The sequence below is a fragment of the Dasypus novemcinctus genome, chromosome 14 (assembly GCF_030445035.2).
Source record: "Dasypus novemcinctus isolate mDasNov1 chromosome 14, mDasNov1.1.hap2, whole genome shotgun sequence".
Classification (NCBI taxonomy): Eukaryota; Metazoa; Chordata; class Mammalia; order Cingulata; family Dasypodidae; genus Dasypus; species Dasypus novemcinctus.
Window position 1 is genome coordinate 100,631,044 of NC_080686.1, and position 21,861 is coordinate 100,652,904.

Below are 21,861 nucleotides of genomic sequence, written 5' to 3' on the forward strand. Positions count from 1 at the left end.
CTCTGTCTCTCCTCAAATATCCAAAGAATACTACAAAATGGAAGTCACTTTTCCATGAATAAATTTTGCTGAAGTTATATAAGATATGATGTTGGACCAAGCAGCTCACAGTTATAAAAGGGAATGGAAATAAAGATCATTCAGACCTGAACGCTATGCCTGAGTTTCATACACAGGTGATGAAACATAAATTATAATTATGTAATTATCTCCCATCTCAATTCCCCAGGCATTGGCTTTTGGTTAGCAGGAAGTGTGAACTTTCTCTTTTATTTACCTTGCCAATCTCTTAAGAAGGGCCTGGGAGATGGAGGCAGGGAAGGAGAATTCCTTCCATTGGAATGTATCTGCATTAGGGTCCCAGAGGTAGAGGTGGTGGCCTTGACCTTTGCCAACCCTCCATTGGCCTTTATACTGTTCCCTGCAGGGTTCTGTCAGCACCTCTTCTTCCTCAGGGCACACACCACCATGCCCTCTGACTACTGCCTCCACCATGCCACCTTCATCCCACAGACCAACAACAACCAGGAAGGTCTTGAGAAGAGTCCAGGATGAATGAGGTCCCAGACAGCTTGACCCTGGTCATGGATGACTCTCTCCTTGGGTTTCCAAGTCCAGACCAGTTTGGCCAGCTCAGGGGTAGTGAAGCTGCTCTCAGCTTCAGCTTTTCCAATCCTCTCATGACCGGTCAGACCCTCCCAGAATATTGCAAATGAGTGAGGTGTCCCACTCCAGTGAGGACACACAGAAATCTGCAATCTGGTGTTTCCTGAAAGGACCTCAGCTGTGCCCTTCCCACGGGAAAAATAGGGACACTCTTCCCACTCCTGGTTGTACTCTTGGTAAGTATCTGGCAGCACAAATCTACACATTTCTGAGCCACAGCTTTCACAACTACTAAATAGGACTACTATCTGCTTTTTCACTCTAAAATAGATTTATGGATCAAATGATAAATACAAGGATGTTACAAAAGATTATTAAAATCCTTCCATAAGAACGCTATTGCTGTTTATGCTTTATAGGAAAATAATAGGAAGTACTTTCTTTTATTTTCTTAATGTGATTTCATGAGTCTAGGTGGTGTGTGTTTGGGAGTTTAGGGATGGAAGTTGTTGAGAGATTGCAGAGATTGGCTGACTAAAATACAGCTGCAACTGCAGACACACAATTGGGTGACAATGAGAAGGACATGTTTATCAAAAGAAGAATAAGGAGAGTCTCAACAAAGGGGGGAAAATCCCACTCGAATGTTCAGAGAATCTCCAAACACAGCTGACCCCCTTGGAAAAGATCTAGAAGTTTAGATGTTTTATGTGGCTCTTTTTGTTGTTTTTATTGGCTTAACTTGGCTAATTTGCAAATACTGCAAAAGACATTTTGGGAATTGTTTCAGTTTTGCAACGTAAAACCTAAATGCCAAAAATCATATGAGAATCTGTTATTATTGACATACACATGTTGTCTTTGGGTGCTTCAGATCAAATTCATGACTGTCACCTTATCTACTCAAGGAAAATATAAAAATATGCAGTGACTTACCATCATCATTATCATCATCATCATCATCACCATCATCACCAACATTGCATTTGAAGGTTATTCCACCTTACATGGTATTTGGACATAAACCAGTTATTTATATGGTAATCATGAGAGTTTTAAGGTGACTATCATGATCCCCATTCTACATGTAGAGAAAACGGGTCAGTTGTTTCAAATGAATACACCTATATTGTGCTTATGAGAAGTAAAAATCAAAATTATTTGGTTTACTTTTGTTTTCCTATCATTTTCTGACCTTTGACTTATCAAATAAAACATAATACCATAAAGTACATGTTAAATATCAATAATTTAATGAATTATCAAAGTGTCGGCTCAAAGTGACATTTATAAGTCAAAATAGGGATTGCAGGTTTTAGTTAAGCATTTCTTTTCTTCCACATTGAGAATTCTGGTTTACAAGGTGCATTAGTCAGGTTTCTCTAGGGAAACAGAATCAACAAGAGATATCTGTCAATAATATGAGATTTTATCAGAGTCTCTCACGTGACTGTGGGGATGCACAAGTCCAGATTCCACAGGCAGGCTGCAACCAGGGTCTCCAATGAAAGTCCAATGAAGGTTCTTGATGAGTTCTGGGAGACACTGGATTTCCAAAGATGAGCTGGGAAATTCTCACTCAATGCTGGAATCACTTCCCCTTTTAAGGCATTCAACTGATTGGATAAAGCATCACTCATTGCTGATGGCAGTCTCCCTAATTGATGTACTTATAATCAGATATCTATGATTTACCACTGCAGTAAAGTCAGTGGTGAGTAAAGTCCATAAATGTCCTTGTATTACGGTTAGCCCAGTGCTTGCTTGACCAAACAACTGGGTACAATTACCTGGCCGAGTTGACACATTAGCCTAACCATCACAGTCCACCACTTGTCAACTTCGCAACCACACACATTACCTTAAACCATATCTAGTCTCTAAGTAAAAACAATAATAGACATGCATATATATATATATATATATATATATATATATATATATATATATTTTTCCACCTAACAATGTTCTACTCTCCTGCATACAACCAGAAATACATTAATTCCATACAGAATAGGGTGCAAATTCTTGGGAAATATTCACTCTTAAACTTGACATCCTCCAACATGACATGAAACAGATACAACTTGTTAAGGGAAAAGTTTGGGGAAGAAGACAAAGAAATTTGTTTTGTGTACATATGTTATCATCATCATAATGAAACAAGGAAGAAAGATTCATGACTGCTACAGTCCTCTTTTCTGTAACTGGTCACGTGGTCGAAGTTCATATTTATCGCCACCTTCTTCCACTACTCATTCCATGTTTCCATTACCCTCAGCAAGCACTTCCGCTGGCCGTGGTTCTTTGCCTGGGGAGGGGCGGGGGGAACCGGGGGAGGGGCACCCAAACTTTCATTTCTGAAGATTCTGGCTCATTCTTAGTCCTGCTTGGATTGGGTTGTTGCAATTTTCCTTTGACTTTAATAATCATAGGACATGGCAGTACTAGGAGATGCCCTAGAGGATTTCCAATAGTCCATGCAAACTCTTCTTTAGTCCCATTATGTAAATTCAGTCCTATTTCCCCTTGATAGTCAAGATCAATCACCCCAGCCAGTACAGTAATTCCCTTCTTTGACTGTTGATTCAGAGGTAAGAGAAGCCCAAAGTGGTTAGGTGGCAGTTTTAACTTCCAGTTCAATGGAATCATTGTTGTGTTTCCTGGTGACAGCACTCTTCCTTTTGGGACTGAAAGCTGTAGAACAGCAGGAACAGAAAGCAAAAATTTTCCCAGTGGGTCACTAGGGGTAATAGTGAGTGCTGTCACTCCCATTTCTACCCCTTGATTCCTGGACCCATTGATCCTGGTTTTATGGGATAAACAGCACCGTAGAGTGGATGCTGATTTAGAGCATACACAGTCTCCTGGTGAACACTGTCCCAGCTCTGGAAGCTATTGCTACCTAGTTGTCACTCTACTTGAGGCTTCAAAAGGCCATTCCACAGTTCTACCAATCCAGCTGCTTCAGGGTGATGGGGAACATGGTAAAACAAGTGAATTCCATGGGTATGTGTCCATTCCTGCACATCATTTGCTGTGAAATGGTCTCATCTTAAGAATGACTCTCAGACTTTGAAATCGAATGGAGGATGCCCTGCAGGTAACTGAACTGTAGAAAACCCATAACTCATGTTTCCCTCCCAATTTCTCCTCATTGTAATGAAAATGTTTATCCTTTTTCTGTCCATTTGTGTATTGGAAGCAGATAAATTGTTTTGTAATTTCAGAGGTTTACATCCAGGCAGGACTTTGCCTCAAGACAAACTTTATTTATTTAAATTGATTGTGATATGATTTAGTACTTGCAGTATTACTGATTTAAGGTTTTTTTTTTTTGAATATTGCAGTGTTTTTTTAGAATTCACAGGGTGGAGTGTAGCAGTTTGATATTGTTGATGAACTCCAAAAAGAAATATTGGATTATGTTTGTAAACTGGTCTTTGCCTCTGGGCATATTAGATTATGTTGGATTCCGTGGTTTAATTGATTAAGTAATCAAGTAAACCTCTTGTACCTGTAGGGCATTGAGTTCCCGCACCTTGGTGGGTGGAAACTCCCAGACACAAGGCATGGCAAAAGACAGAGTTGGAGGGTTTTTGATGTTGGAGTTTCAATGTTGGAGTTTGATGCTGAAGGCTTAAGCTGGAGCCTCAGGAAATAAGTTCACAGAGGAAAGAGAAGCAACCCCAGGAAGAGAGGAACCCTGAGCCCAGGAAGAAGCAAGCCCTGGGAAGAGAGGAACCCTGAACCCAGAGAGAAGCAAGACCCTGAAAGGGAGGAACCTAGGAAGCCTGAGCCCTCACAGACAATGGCAGTCATCTTGCTTTAACACGTGGAAATACTTTGGTAAGGAAAGTAACTTATGCTTTATGACCCAGTATCTGTAAGCTCCTTCCTCAAATAAATACCCTTTATAAAAATCAACTGATTTCTGGTATTGTGCATCAGCACCTCTTTGGCTCACTAATATACAAGGTTATAAGGGAATGCTAGGTTTAGAAGATCTTGTACTTACTCATTTGTTTCATCCCATTTTCCACACAGAACAGTCTCAGAATAATCATGGTAATACTACTGCTATTGGTTATGAATGCTCAAATCAATTTTGCTTTGTTTTTGCATTTGCTCTCCAGATCCCTTTCCCAATGTTTGTAGCTTTATTAATTCTATAATCTATGTAATTTTACCCATTTTAAATATACAGTTTGATGACTTTTGGTATATTTTTACAATATGCAACCTTCATTAAATAAAGTTTAGAACATTTCTATCATCCAATAAATTCCCTAATCCCCATTAATATCAATCCCAGCACAGGCCCCAGCCCCAAGAAACAATTACCCTCCATTTTTCACTAGAGTTTTGCCTTTTCTAGAATTTCATGTACATGGAATAGTATTGCTTGTAGCTATTTGTGTTTTTTTCCCATTGAATAATGAGATTTGTTTTAGCTTCCTCCTTGTCCTTGCATTTATCAGTATATACATTCATTTTTTTGCTGTATACATTCTGTTTTTTTAGACATACTACCTTTTCCATTTATCTATTCAGTAGTCAATAGACATTTAAGTCGTTTCATTTATTTGGCTACTATGAATAATATTGTAATGAACCTCTGCAAACAAGCATTTGTGTGAGCAAATATTTTCAATTGTGTGGGACATGGTCTTAGGGTTGGTGTAGCTGAATTAGCATATTTCTTAACTGCCAATTAGTTTTCTAAAGTGACTGTATAATTTTGCATTCCCTTCAACACTCCCCCCACCCCCATTTTTAAATGATTGTATTTTATGTGTATTAGCAGATTTGCAGCCATTGTAACATACTATGATCTTCTTCCTTTGTCCTCTCATTTACTTTTACTTTTGAAAGTCAATATATAAGTAATGGATTACCTCCAAGTTTTTTGCCAATCTTGCTCTATTTATTTTAGTTTTCTGAAATGTATTCTCTTATCGGCCACTTTTGAAGGATACCGTCTTTTATTTGAAGGTCAATTTTGCTAAACATAAAGTTACTGGCTCACATTTTCTTTTCTTGAATACCTTAAGTATGTAAGTCCATTTTCTTCTGACATAAAGCATTGTTGTATAACACTGATATTAATTTAATTTCCCCTAATTTGTCCCACTCTTGGTTAGTTTATGTGCCTAGATGCCCCCTACTTTTTCTTTCTTCCTCTTTAAATTCCTTAATTTTACCAGAATGCATATCTTGGTGTCAGTCATTTTTGATTGATATTCTTAGATACATAATATATTTTTGAAATATGTGGTTTCACTTTTTTATTAAATGATATTTTACTAATATTTGCTCCATAACACTTGCTTTAATTTCTTCTTTAGGCACTCCTGTTATCAGCGTTGAATCATCTTTGCATACTTCAATATTTGTCACTTTCTCTGAAGTCTTTTTTTCTCTATGTCTTTTCCTTTTAAAAAAAAAAGTCTACTCTTTGTACTACTTTGTAGTCAGTATGTATTTGGCTTGTTTTCTTTGTGTTGCATTTGATAAATTCTTCTAAAGTAATTGTTAATGAGGATGGAAGGTTGGAGAAGCTGCAGGGAGGGATGCCAGGGAGAATGTGGAAAAACCCTTGAACTGTTGTTTCCCAAGTAGCCAAATAAAGGATTGTAAGCAGCATCTTTAATTTCTCCTTTTACCTCGCGCTTTCCTGATTCCACATGTAAGATAGTTGGGGAAAATGTGTGTGTGTGTGTGTATAGAGACAGAGACAGAAAGACTCACAGGCAAATTAGGAATTTAGGGAGCTGGTGCAACATTTCCAGAGGCACGAAGAAGATTTGGATTGATCTGTGGATGGAGGATGTTTGCTGAATACAATACTTGAGGCATTTAATCTGAGGCCTCCAGGGCTGGTTCCAGGGGCTCAGGCCTCTTAGAGACCATGCCTTTCTTCTTCATCTCTCTGTCTCTGGACAAAGACCACCGAAGTGCCTCCTCACTCACTCCAGAATGAGTTTTATAATTTCTTGTTTTCACCTACATTTTACCCTCTGGATTTTGTGTATTTTTTTTTTTTTTTTTCCTTTTGGCACCAACCATTTATGCAAGGGCTCCAAAGAATGATCCGTTCTGCTTTCTGGTTTTATGTCTTTTTATTATACCATCATGCAGCCTTAAAAACTCTCAGTCTTCAACATTTCTGGAACACTCGCAAATATTAGCTAACCATTTTGTACCTCAGCTCTGGGAGGCTGCATCATATGATAATTTCTTCTTTACAGATGGGGCAACTGGAAAAGGAAGGCTAGGGCATGTGCTGGAGTTTGCAAAATAAAATAGAGAACAAGTGTGCCTTTTACAGGAGGACCATTCCTGACTGCTCACTGTCCTATTCTACAGAAAAGAGGAGAGTCGGGGTGCTCAGGGGGAGCAGAGGACAAGTTCCTGGTCTTGGGGAAGATGTGTCAACCGCATGTGCTGGTTTCCTCAATGGATATAATTATCTCATTACGAGTCTACCTCTCATCCATGGGGTGATGGTATGGACTGGCAAGGGGAGGAGACTTAGTCACCTTTGTAGCCCCAGGATTCAGTGCATGTTTGACACATTGCATGTGCTCTAGAGCAGCTTATTGAAATGGATGCCCTTTGCATACACCTGAGGTGAAGGTTAGAAATGATAATGCAAGTATCTGAAATATAGGAGGTACAAGAAATGCAGGGTTTCCCCCTTCCCAAACTCTTCTTCCTGACTAGAGTATAAGAGTAGCATTAGTCACATTTACAGTTACATTTTATTTGTGCGCTCTGGAGTAAGACAGCCTAATTTCAAATCTTGACTTCATCATTTACTAGCTTTGCAAACTTGGATAGAATACTAAGCCTTACTAAGTCATATTCTCTTCATCTGTACAACAAAACAAAAGAGGAGAAGTATAATAGCACCTATCCATAGAGCTGTTGTGCAAGGAAAACTGAAATAATTAGAACAGAATCTGGTATGAGGTAAGCAACCAATTCTTCCCTGTCTCGAACACATGCACACAAAGCCTTATTATTTTATTTTCCCTGACAGCCAAGTAGAGAGAGTCATCAAATATTGAAAGTGAAATGAATATGCTTTTGGAGACTTATAGCTTCCAACCAAAAATTATAAATAACTGAGTGCTAGTTATACTAAGGTAAATCATATTGTGGTACACAATAGATTCCAAAGGACTAATCCAAATTGGTTGGAGAAATAGAATTCTATATCAAATGGTACTTGAAATCTTTTGGTTGGGCAATTGCTTTTTGTTGCTATGAAAGTTATTAGAATGAGATTTGGGTGGTATATACACTGTGACAACTGAATGTAACTAATTTATGTGTAACTAGTGCAGGACTCAGTACACATGGATGTTCATTAAATGTTTACAGACTATTGAGAGTATTTGTTTGGGGCTAGTTTTCACTAATAGCCACTTGAGGATAATATACAAATATGTTCATTATTTGACATGCAGGAGGTCAGAACTGTTCTATCACATCCATATTTACAGATCTAAAATCAGAGTAAAAGTCTTTGTAGTGCCAAATACACAGTTTGATAGACTGATCTGAAGAGTACTTTGGTTAAATCAAAAGAAAATTGTATTTATACTGTAATCTTAAATATCTTCTTTATTTTGAAATCTACAGGAATAAAAATGTTACATCAATTCCCAAACTCACCAGATTTTGTACATGCTGTTGTGTTTTTAATTTAATTTTTATTTTTACACTTTTTGGTGGCACCACATTTCCCTTAAAGTGCCACATGGCATCCACTCCATAAGACTGTTTTTTAACAAAAGTTTTGATACATACTAATAAAGCATAAATCCACTCAAAGTGCACAATCAAAGATATTTGGTACAACCACATAGTTGTGCATTTATCACTGCAATCATTTTTAGAGCATTTTCATTATCCCAGTAATACTAATACTAGTAATAAATTAAAATAAAATTTTGAGTCATCTACACACACCTCAGAGAATGGAGAGAACCTAGGCTGTAGCCAAAGCAGTAGAGTCAATCCCTGACCTTGGAGCTTCACTTGTAAAAAGAGAAAAACATTAATTAGAAATTACAAAACAAAGTGTGTTCCTAACACCTACATGTTAGATTACCAGTTTCATACTCTGATTCAGACTTCTGATGAGACCAGGAAAAAAAAAAGGGCTTTAAAGGAAATGGGTCAAGAGCATATTTTCCAGAATCATAACAGGGATGCAGTCTGCTAAGTTCTTCCTAGATTTCTTGCTGAGGCAGAAACCCTGAACAGCAGAAGGTCGTATGAGTGTAGAGCAGTCCTGAGCACCCCATGCTTAAGGTATAAAGAGGAGAAAAGGGAAGATGGAACAACAGCAAGAGGACGTGGAAATCTTTTCTCGAAGGGTAATGGAATTGCGAGTAGTTTACATACTAATTTGAGTAGTATGGAAACTCTTTATATTGGGTGGGAGGAAATGTATCTCTTGGGTTGTGACAACACGTTCTTGAGTTTGAGGTATACTATGGGCACTGCTCAAGCTCTTCAGAGTTGCTCTCACTTTTGAGTGCACTGGCACCAGGGAGAGCCTTGTTCTGGCTACATTTCCATTATCATGACATCACTTTCCTAATCAGCAGCCTTCCCAAAGTTAATATCAAATGCACAAAAGAAAATGCATTCTCTTCTTATCACATTCGTTTATAGTTTAAAGGCTCTGATTTCAGCATTTTTTTCTCTGTTTCCATTACTAACTTGTACATACCTCCATTGTGGCCAACACATTTTAATTACATTTTCTGCTTGATAAATTTCCAATTCCCTATCTTTTATTTTAGGTTACTTCAGAACTTAGAAGAGGGACTGAGTAATTGAAGGATATCAAGTGTTTATTAAATTGGTGGGAAAATAAAAATGGAGTTATTTTTAAACATCTAAAATCTTATAGTTCACTAATCATTTCAGCAAAATGTTGCTTAACTAGATCGTCCATCTCTTGAAATCAATCCTATCTTCAGAGAAGTTGCAGCTAAACCACAATTCCCTGAGGGTTCTTAGACTTCCTCAGTCTTTGTTGCCTTGTCAGGGATCATGGAAAGCATTGGGATTCCTACCAATATTAATATCTAAAGCTTCAGCAGGTTACTTTGATTTATACTTTGATTTTGCTCTTTGGTAAAAGAGAAGCCATGCTCTTTCCAGATTAATCAGCTTAAAATGGCATGCGTCTAACTGGCTTTGGTTCAGCTCTGTTTTGGAGGTGGTGAACGGGATTGTCCCCTAAGCCAGACTCTCGGTAGGTCTTACTGATACAAAGATGTCCAAGGCTTAGCCTGTTATTGAGCCCGAACAGCTTAGCAGGGGAAATGGGCTTTTCACCAATCATCTCATAGAAGAAATAGAAACATTGCCCCAATTAAGACTTGACATGGAGCTAAATTAATTCATGAAATAGTGCTTGGCCTGGCAGCTGTTTGTGGTGGAGAACCAGAAACAAAGCAAAACCAGGGCAAAATATTTCTGAGCTTCAGCAACTAGGAAAGGAGCAGAGAGTGTTTCAGTGAGAGGGAACAGCATGATCAAACGTTAGGGCACAACCATGAGCAATCCAACTGATTTAAAGGAAAAAATCTTGTTCTTGCATATAGAAAGAAGTCCAGAGTTTGAGCAGCTTCTAATTGGATTAATATCAGGAAGTCTCTGTCTATGTTTCCTTTCTGCCAGTCTAAGCATATTGGCTGAGAACCTTGTACCTTAATAAAAGGGGGGGGGGGGGGCGCAGTTCTTTCAGCATGCAAGAATCAGGGGTGAATATGAAGTGAGGGTGACTGTTCGGAAGGATGCAAGCAAGGGTGAATGAAGGGCATGGATGACAAGCAATAACAAGGATATTTAGGAAACTCTGAGCAATTTGACAGGAACAGACATAGGATCTGTGGCCCAGGGGGATAAACATGATAAGTTTTTATTTTGGGTTAAGTAATGTGGGTCCCCAAAGTCTTTTCTATTTTAATGTTTATTGGCAAGACAAAAACGTGGAAGGAGGCACCTTTGAGGAAATCAAATTTTCATAGCCTCCTTACAATGCCTGAAATTCATCGTTGATGTATAGCTTACAAATAATGAGAACTGGTATTATATCCACCTTTCAGATGAAGAAATTGAAATTCAGGAAGATTAATTTACCCAAAGCCTCAACAGCTGATAAGTAGCATAACTGAGATTTAAACTGAGGTTGGTCTATTCAAAAGCCTATGTGTCTTCTGTTTCTTTACTGCAAGACCTCTTTATACACACTCCTGTAGAGTTTTATATAATCTAGGTAAGTGCATGAAAATAAGAGATTATCTTCTTCATAAACCTCTTTCTGTCTCTGGATACCTGGTGAAACTGAGCTACAGCAGAGGTGAGGAAGGGTGATCTTTGGTTGAAAGAAAGTTCCTTCCAACCTCCTGGGTGTCTTCTCTGCCACCCTCCATGATGATTTAAGTATGTTTCTGTCTCCTGTGTGGATGGTAGCAGGTTTGAAGAGGGAATTAGAAGGGACAGAGTCCTCACCCAGGATCCTCAGTGTGCCTTTTACCTGGCAATGGGGGCATCTCTGATGGGCCCCCATACATTAGAGTGTCCCACTCTGTCCCTCATCCTGCTGTGCCCAAGGGTTCCATGTGGCCATGGAAGTGTGGACATACCTTCAGAACTCCCTCCCTCCCTCTAAAGCACTTTCTGGAGACCCAGAACCCCGAAAGCCTGAGCACTAGGAGCCTCATGTCTCCTTCCAGGCCTGTGTGGAACACTTTCCTGGAGCACTTGCTTCCAATTGCAGGTATATACATGCCTCAGCTTGGGGGTGTAGCTAAGGGGTGTGTACTCTCAGCCTGGGGTGCTGCAGATGGAGCTTGGCTTGGATGGGTAAGCTAGCTTGTCCACAGATATGTCCACTGAAGACAAGATGATGCCCAGTGCTGGAAGAAAAGGGAGATGAAATCTCTATTTGTAACTCTTGCCCCACAGCCAGTGAATATCACAAATTTATCTGTGGCTATGACATAGCTTATAAAGGACAGGGAGAAAACAAAGGTCATAAAAGTTATGTGGAATAAGGCCCAGTATTAGTAACAACAATGTCTAGCTCTGGCATGTCACAGCAGCACTTGCTCAAGGTCATGCTCTGTTCTAAGCCTCTTACATATATTAACTCCTTTAAGCCTTACAACAACTCAAACTCACATAGAATATAACATAATTGTCTTGCAAAGTGTGACATGTGTCTTAGCTTGCCAGACTGCTATGACAAGCACCACACGTTGGTCAGCTGAAATAGCAAGTATTTATTGTTTTATGGTTTGGGGGCTAGAAGTCAACACAAAGGCATCAGCAATGCTACGCCTTCTCCTGGAGTCTGTAGCATTGTGGTGCTGACTTGCCACAGCCCTCAGGGTTCCTTGGCTCTTCCTCCTGTCACATGGCAACCTCTTTCTCTCTCTCTTTGTATCTGCTCATTGGGTTTCTGCTCACTCATGGCTTTTTGCTCCTGTGTAGCCTTCTCTGACTGACTGGGTTCTGCTTTCTTTTCTTTGTAAGACCTCCAGTAATACAGAGTGAGTCATAGCCTGATTCAGTTCAAAAGGGGGCATGTTCAGAAGGTCCTATTTCCAAATGGATTTTAACCTATAGGAACATGCATTAAGAACCTAAGGCTTTTCGTTGGGGTATATAAAGCAATCTACCACAGCTTGACTTGACAGTCCTAGAACTTCATGAATTAAGTACTATTATATTCCCCATTTTTAAGAATGAATAAGCTGAAGCACAGAGATAAAGCAACTTGTCCACAGAAACCCAGTAGGATTTGGTCCTAGGCAGTCTGACTCCAGGTCTGTACTTTAACCATTATACCACACTGCCCAGTGGGAATGCGTAGCAGAATATCTCATTAGGAGGTGGTGTGCAACACTTTCTTTATTGTCTTCTGCATCCTATTTCCACGTCCCATGACTTCAAGTGGGAAGATGGAGGAGTGAAGAGTTAAGAGCATTCAGTATCTGCTTTGCTTTTTCCTAGCTATAACCCATTTGCCATTCATCACCAGAGGAACTCTTATAAAACCCCTGTGCCACTCCCCATAAAAAAACCCATGGCAAGTCCTCACTGCTCTCAGACAGATGGATTCCCAGTGCACTTGCAAGACCTTTTAACATTTGAAACCTGTCTACCTTCTGCAAATCCACCCCATTCCTTGCCAGCCTGCCTCAATGTCCATTCTCCAGTCACATACTTCTACATTCACTTCCTCACAAAGGCCATCATTCCCCTTCCCTTTGGGTATTTGCAGGCAGGGGTCCCTTTGCCTGGATATGCTCACATCCCCCTTCTCCCTACACTGCCCCCCAAGTTAAATCTCACTCATCCATCAATTATCCAATTCATGCCACTTCCTCCAAGAAACCAATTTTGACCACCCTACCGCTGCACTGTATGTTCAAAGAGCACTGTATAATGGTTAAATTATATCGGCATTGCCTATTTATTACCTGGGTTCTCATGAATTTAAAAACTTCTTGAGAGCAGGGTTTGCAATTGGTTTTCCATTGAGACCTTCCGACCTCACCACAGAGCATGTAAGCAATTCACAGTTGAATGAAAAACTGAGAATTCTCATTATTTAGTGCATACATTAGATAACATCCCAACAGCTTCCAAATCATTAACTGTAATTTTAGTAATAATTAACATTATGTTTTCTTTTTCTTTCCATTTCTCTTGCCAATTTGCAATGATGGGGATTATGGTGAAAATAAAAAGAAGCAAAATTAGTAGGAATATGAACAGGATGCTTCTCTACATTTAGATGGTATAAACTATAAACTGTGGAATTAAATAAAATAAGGATTGAATTTAACAAATCCAACTGAGTTATATACTTGTGCAGCGTTTTAGGAAACCATATGCTTAGCACCATATTTTTCCTGCTTTTCTCTCTCCTCTTCTATTTCAAATTTAACAGGCACACACAGCTTACTTCCAATTTTAGGTGTGGTACAAAAATTTCAACGTATTTTTTCAAAAACAGTAAGTTCAAAAGAAAAATAAGTTTATTGGATTTCACTGACTTTTAGCATAAAATACATATCCATGAGATGTTACCAAAAACCAAATCATTCAAAAACCAAAACAAAACAGAAACAAAGAAAACCCACAGTGAAGATCAATAGAACAATTAAGTTAGATATTTTAAAAAAGAAAAACCCTAAAAAGAAACCTCACACTTTCATTTTATAAAGAGAATTTAGTGTCATTACATGCAATCCTTTGACGTTAAATGGAAACAGTGCCAAAAAAGTTAAAAGAGGTTCTAAATATTTACATGTGCTTAAGTTGTCCCAAAGAAATCACTGATTTAAGGATTAGGAAATAAATGATCTCTTTTAATAACAATGAAATATTAACACAAAGGCAATCACATCAGAAAACAGCTGTATCCATTCTGAAAAGCATGTATGATTAACACATTTGCCTTCAAAAGACAAAAGGGAATTCTTGATAAAAAAACAGCCCACATAAAAACGCAGCAAGTTGTGGGGATGGTGGGTCTCAGAGAAAGAAGAGTGATAAGTACTTTTATACTAGTGATGCTGAAAAATATTAGGGCCCTGGGAGCCATCATCATCCCAAACCTAAAAGCTTGGGTTATCCATCTCTCATTTTCCTATAAAATTTGTACATAACATTTTAAAGCTCTAAAAATTCCTCTCAGGCAAAGGAAAAAAAAGCTCCTTTGATGTTCTCTCTCCATTTCCTAAGAGCAGCATGTTATGAGCAAGTTGTCTTGGAGAGTAAGAGAGGCATACAGAGATGTGGTGGGGGCAGGGAGGCTCAGTGCCACAGGAATGGAGCCCACTAAATTTGTGGGGATAAATTAGGGTGTTTGGCCATGTGTAAACTGCGTGGTTTGACCAAATGAATTATCCTGACCCTGTTCATTAAGCACCTGTTTACGAAGACCCTCCAGCAGAGCACACATACACCATACAGCTCAGATTCTAGTGGCCAAGGCAAAATAACTGATCAATTCATAAGTAAATAAAATGAATTAGGATGGAAATGAATGTTTATAGTAAAATTACAATATGCCGTATGGTTGAGAATGATGGTTTTTGTAGAGAGCGTGAACTTGGAAAAAGAAATTTCAATTAGAAGGTGACATTGAAGCAATATCTTAAATGATAACAAGGATGCAGCCATAGTCAAGTACTGAGGAAGAGTACTGCAAAAAGAGAGGCATCATACGAGATCAGAAAGAGCACAGAATGTTCAAAAGGAGAAAAGAGGCCAAAGGTATACATTTTATTTTGAGATTTATTTATTTCTCTCCCCTCCCCTCCCCCGTTGTCTGTTTTCTGTGTCTATTTGCTGCATCTTCTTTGTCCGCTTCTGTTGTTGTCAGCTGCACAGAATCTGTGTTTCTTTTTGTGACCTCATCTTGCTGTGTCAGCGCTCCATGTGTGAGGTGCCATTCCTGGGCAGGCTGCACTTTCTGTCCCACTGGGCGGCTCTCCTTATGGGGTGCACTCCTTGCACGTAGGGCTCCCCTACGTGGGGGGCACCCTGCGTGGCAGGGCACTCCTTGCACTCACCTGCACTGTGCATGGGCCAGCTCCACATGGGTCAAGGAGGCCCGGGGTTTGAACCACGGACCTCCCATGTGGTAGACGGACGCCCTAACCACTGGGCCAAGTCCACTGCCCAAAGGTATACATTTATCAAGGAAGAAAATGATAAGAAATAAGTCTGGCAAGGTGCAGAGGGCCTCACTCACTATGTAGACTGTGTTAAGTGCTGGCAAGCAAAGAAGATTTACTCTTCCTATTAGGAGAATCCAATGGAGGGCTGTACCTTGGAAAGTAAAATGATCCTTTTGGCTGCTGTGTGGAAAATGACTACTAGACAGGAATGAGCAGAAGCAGACAAGTCAGGGAGGGGACAATTTCAGGGATCCAGATGAGAAATGAAGAGAAAATAGAGGAAATAAGTAGAGATAAATCACCATCTGATTTTGGAAATATTCTGGGCATAGAAGAGATCAGAATTGTACATTGGTTAGAGGTGGATGCAAGGGAACTTGAGGAGTCAGAGGTGACTACCAGAATTTTGTCCTGAGATGTGGAAGACATGAGAATGGCCAGTCTGAGGTAAAGAACATCGAAAGTTCTGTGTCGTCCATTTGCAATCTCTATTGGCTATCCAATTGGAATATGCAAATGTGGAGAAAGGTGGGGGCTTTAAAAGCAGACAGGCATGTCATCAACATGTCATTGATTTTTTAAAAATTTTATTAGATAATGTTTCTTATAGATTTAGATTATTGGAGGAGTGTAACAATAAAAGCAAACATACCCAAAAAGAAGTGGTTTTACATTCCTAGGGAGAATTATTGGTGATATCCTACTTCCAAAAAATAATCATTTTGAAAGTCTTATAAAGGAAACATCTGAATCCAAATAATGTTATATTGTGAAAAATGACGTTGGAAGATGTGTAAAGATCATAAGGGTGAAGTTTATGGAATGTTTGTAAAGAAATTCAAATGGAGTGCAAGACTTGTGCCCAGGTTCCCTTTTTTTTCCCCCACCACCAGCTTATGTCCCATCTCCCTCAGAGGTAACCACTATTCTGGCTTTTATAGAAATCACTATCTTGTTTTTGTTTAAAGTTTTATTACCTGTGTATGCATTCCTAACATTGCCAATTGATTTTCTTTATATATATATATATATTTTGTCTTTGTTTTTTTAATGTTACATTCAAAAAATATGAGGTCCCCATAAACCCCCTAACCCCCTCTCCCCACTCCTCCCCCCATAACAACAACCTCCTCCAACATCATGAGACATTCATTGCATTTGGTGAATACATCTCTGAACACTGCTGCACCTTGGTCCACACCATAGCCCACACTCTCCCACAGTCCACCCAGTGGGTCATGGGAGGGCATACAATGTCTGGTAACTATCCCTGCAGCATATCATTTAAAACATAATACTGGGAAGCTGATGTGGCTCAAGAGATTCAGCTCCCATCTACCATATGGGAGGTCCAGGGCTCGATACGCGGGGCTTCCTGGTGAAGGCAAGCTGGCCCATACATCGAGGTGGTCTGAGCAGAAGAGCTGGCCCACGCGGAGTGCTGGTCCACACAGGAGTGCTGGCTAGTGCAGTAAGGTGGCCTGAGTGGAGAGCTGGTGCAGCAAGATGATGCAAAAAAAGGAGACACAGAGGAGAGATAATAAGAGACATAGAAGACCAGGGACCTGAGGTGGCACAAGAGCCTGAGCACCTCTATCCCACTCCAGAAGGTCCCAGGATCAGTTCCTGATGCTGCCTAAAGAGAAGACAAGCAGACACAGAGGTTCGCACAGCAAATGGACGCAGAGAGCAGACAATGGGGGTGGGGAGGTGGGGATAAATAAATAAATAAATCTTTTTTTAAAAAAGGACGTAACACTAGTTATGAACCCTAGAAAGAGGGAAAGAGAAGGTTTCAGGGGCCCAGAATCTAAGATATGTTAATCGTTAGAAGTTAGAAAGTAGAGAAATAGTCTGAATTGCAGACTGAGAAGAGTTTACATATTCTCTGATTTTAGAACTGTCAGGAGGTAACAATCTTTGACATAAGCCATCTTCTCATGAATCAGGGAGTATTTTCCAATATGCCTTTTATTGCATGAACAGTACTGAGCATTGAAAACCTTAAAGGGAATGAACCCACTTTCTTTCCTCAATGAGATGAATAATTGTTTGTGGGAAAAAAAGTTTAAGAACTTTTAGTATACATTTATTGTTTATGTATGTTCAATTCATATATGTATGATATACTGAAAAAATTTATGAGAAAAAAGATAATACAGCTAAGTTAATTGTTAACAAAAAGAAGTTGTCTCAGAGTAGGGTTTTCAGGTGCAACTCAAGATGCAAGTGTGAGAGACTGACATCACAGAAGAGGATTAACAATTGAAAGGAACTCAGGGAAGGCTTTGTGAATAATGTATACCAACTGAGCTGGATGTGTTCAGAAATAAGTCCCAGGGTACCTGTCCCTAGTATTCTTAGATATTTATTTCTAGATACATGTCCCAACATTAACATATACATAATCGATGTAGATATAGACATAGATACAGAGATACAGAGATAGATATCCTAGATACATGGATCAGGGTGACCAAGTGGGGATTCACATGCTTGAGAATTGCCTAAATTAAATATTCCCTTGCCAACCTGGGCATCACCATGCCCATGTTAAAGGCTGCGACAGACATCCTCGTGATGTTCAACCTCATTTGCTTTGTGAAGGGGTGTGTGTGTTCAGTGTGTTTAGCCTTTCCCTGTACTAAAATGATAAAATGTAAGCATCTATACCATTCAGGCTTATGCAATATATATTAAACAATTTTCTCATGAGGACCAGCACAACCATAACTCATCTCTTTGCTTTGCCTCACATTCTCTGCACGTCTGTGCTTGAATGGCCCAGTGGGTAAGGGTATAAGGGCATTAGTCAGTGCATCTGCCAGAACCCCGTGCTAAAATCTTTATGGTACAATCTTCCCTCCATTCCTGATAATTAATAGCTAAGGAATTTGATTCCATAAGTTTGGTTACCACAAATTAATGTATAAGAATATTGTACTGTGAGGATAGTGGTTCAGGATAGCAACTCTAAACATGGTTTGAAGAATGAAACTGAGGCAAGAGAGAAAAGTGAAGAAGATTGGATTATAGTTTCCATAATAAAGAGATGAAGTGGTGATATAAAGCAGATGAGTTGCCATGGGAATCAAGGAAACAGAATGAATATAAAAGTATGGAAGCAATGTAACTGTGCATGCTATGCATAGGCATTCTGCCAGGCAGAACAGACCTTTTAGAAATCCCTTTTAGAAAGGGATTTCAAATGACTGAGTTTGAGACTCAGGTAGGTTAAGCAAATTTCTCACCAGGAGCTCGTGGTGCCAGTCTCCTCATCTGATCTTGTTAAAAGTTAAGCCTATGCTTGCCTTACTGTACAACACTGCCCCCTGGTAAGCTCTTTCATCCTCCACTTGGCATCCTTCTACACATCTCACAGGTTCCACCTTCTCATTCTTTCTTGATTCCTGGTACATCTCCATTGGAATTGCCTTAATCCAGGTCATCATCATCTTCACCCTGTACAGTATCCTGCCCCCCAGTTCCATTTTATTTTCACCTGTGTATTAGTCAGTCAAAGGGGTGCTGAAGCAAGAAATCTGTGGGCTTTTATAAAGGGTATTTATTTGGCATAGAAGCTTACTGTCACAAGGCTATAAAGATTAAATTACTTCCCTCACCAAAGGCTGTTGCCATGTGTTGGAGCAAGATGGCTGCCAGTCTGTGTGAGGGTTCAGCCTTCTCTTCATCTTAAGGTTCCTAGTCCCAGCTTCTTCCAATCTCAACTGTAGGCAGGCATAAGGCTCATCTCTCTTCCCAGGGCTCATCTCTTTCCAGGCTCAGCTGCTCTGCTCTCTCCTCAAGGTCAACTGTAAACTACCAGGTGAATGGCTCAGCTCTCTCCCCAGGTCTCCAGTATCAAAACTAAGCTCTCTCCTCTGCCATGTCATTTTCTGTGTGAGTGTCCACCCACCAAGCGGGTGGGAACTCAAAATCCTACTGACATGGTCAAATCAAAGCCCTGATCTTAATTTAATCCAGTAAAAGTGAAACTCTGAATTTAATACAATCAAACAGTATCATGCCCAGAAAACAGGCCAGTTTACAAACATAATCAATATTTCTTTTTGGAATTCATCAAAAATATGAAACTGCCACAACCTGCCACAATGCTTGTAGAGATATGTTTTTCATAGATGAAGGGCCTGTCTGAAAATTTTCAGTGATTTCCCACCCTTTATAGGGAATTTTAAAACACATTAGGATGGTAACTAAGAAGTTAATAGCTTGCCTTTAGACTAAATTTCCAGCATTATATCATATCAAAGATGCCTGTCTTACCTATTGTCTTTACACATGCAACCAAAAATCATTGGTTAACTTAGTTTGGAACTAACTTGGCTAACCCACTTAAGTGACAAAGTATGAGTATGTTATTATAGTCTTTTATTTTTACCTTGAAGTGAATATCTGTGATTTCTGTGTCATAGGATACTTTGGGTATACTTGAAGATGGTTAAATTTTTCTGATTCTAGATATTTGCATGTGTATATGTGTACATGTGTATAGTTCTTGAAGCTGGGTTTAGAAAATGGACTTCAAATGCAAATCTTCAAGTAAACCTGAATATATCAGTTTTTATGGATAAACTTTCAAGATTTCAAAACTTGTTGAACTAAAGAGAGAAGAGATGGCATGGATTGTAAAATGATAATGGGGGTGGTGGTGATCTCATTATTATAGTGTCCACTTGTGACCTAAATGTGCCATAGTATCAGGAAAATCACATTTTGGTTTGAAATTAAGATAGGCCTGGAGATTATCTGAGACTTGCTAGAAGCCCCATCTACTGAAAGTGGATTAATAGTCAAGGTAACATCAGCTATTTCCCATTTCCCAACATGCAATGTCTACTAATGTCTTCCCCCAAGTTTCCTTTTTAACTTCACTGCCAAAAATGCCCTGTAATAGGTTAAAAAATGACCCCAAAGATGTCCATGTTCAAATCCCCAGAAACTGTGAATATGTCCCCTTACATGGTAAAGGGACTTTGCAGATGTGATTTCATTCAGAACCTGAGACAGGCCAATGACACTGGATTATCCAGTAGGCATTATAAGTGAGAGACAAAGGGTCAGAATAAGTAGAAGATGTGGCCATGGAAGCAAAAGATTGGCATAATGTAAGGAAGGAGCCACAAGCCAAGGAATGTAGGCAGCTTGTAGAAACTGAGAAAGGCAAGGCACTCTTGTAGGGACATACCCCTTCCCCCCAGCACCTTGACTTCTGATCCACAACTGTAAGCTGATCAATTGGTGCTGAGTTAAGTCATTAATTTTGTGGTAGTGTGTTACAACAGCAATAGGAAATTAACACATGATGTTCTCTCTGGTTAACTCCTAGTAATTTTATAAGACCTGTTTCAAGAGGCTTTCCCATTGAAAGTACTAAAAAGAAGATCCCTATTGTTTCCCTAAGAAGAGGTATTTGTTCCTTCTTCTGGATTCATATGGCCCCCTAGAAAAACCTCTCACATAGATTTTATTGGCTATATTGTAATGATCTGTGTTTTCTCCACCAAGATATGGCATCCTATGACAGAAAGAGCCATATTGACTTAGCTTGTAACTGTTTCTTAATATTTAAAAAATAAGAGTAATCAGCAATGAATCTTCCCAAGAATAAAGGAGCAAAACAAGGAATATGACTTTCATATTTTGAACCCAAGGGCAAAAGGTCCTTTTCTGTCATCTGTAGCCTTCACCATTATCCCTTACATGAGGGAAAGGTGATTATTTAAAGATATATTTTTGCATAATAATGTGATTTGAAAATTGGTTGAAAATCACTTGCAGCTGGATGTATGGAAGTTTTGCTTTATTTGCTTCTCTAGAAAACAGAGCGATGACTTGGGTGGGGCTCTCTGGGAGGCATGGAGCTCTGACTGGTGTCAATTTAAATGAATCTCCACAATGCAATGGGATGAGTCATGTGGGCAACACAGGGTTTCTTGAGTAATTGGGACTCTCTCAGGTTTCCTGGAGCATTTTTTCTAAGGTCATTCTAAAGCCTCTAATCGAGTCATCATTACATTTTATTTCAAAGTGTCAGTTTGGATGACACTTCATTAAAACCATTATGAATTTAATAATGATGATAATTCCAGAAACTGACATTTTAGTGGCATTAGGGAAAGATGGACTGTTGCTAGTTTATACATCTTGGTTTGCTGTCAGAATGGAAAGCTCCCCAACCATCCTGCTCAAGCTCTTTCCTGTCACTCAGTTCTTCAACTTGATTAATATTATAAATGGTACATTAATGTATAACTAGAGCCCTGATAAACTAAGGTAGATCCTCAAATGCATCTTGTGCTCTCACTGCACATTTACCGGTCACCAGTATCTTTTGTTTCTCACTCTCTATGCTACTAAATTAGAAGCTGCCAACAACTCTTGCCTAAAGGAGCACAATCGCCTTATTGTCACAATTTCCCAAATAATACTTCCAAGTCACGATTATTGTGCTATTCAGAAAAAGCAAACAAACAACAATTAAACACCTTTAAGGACACCCACAAAT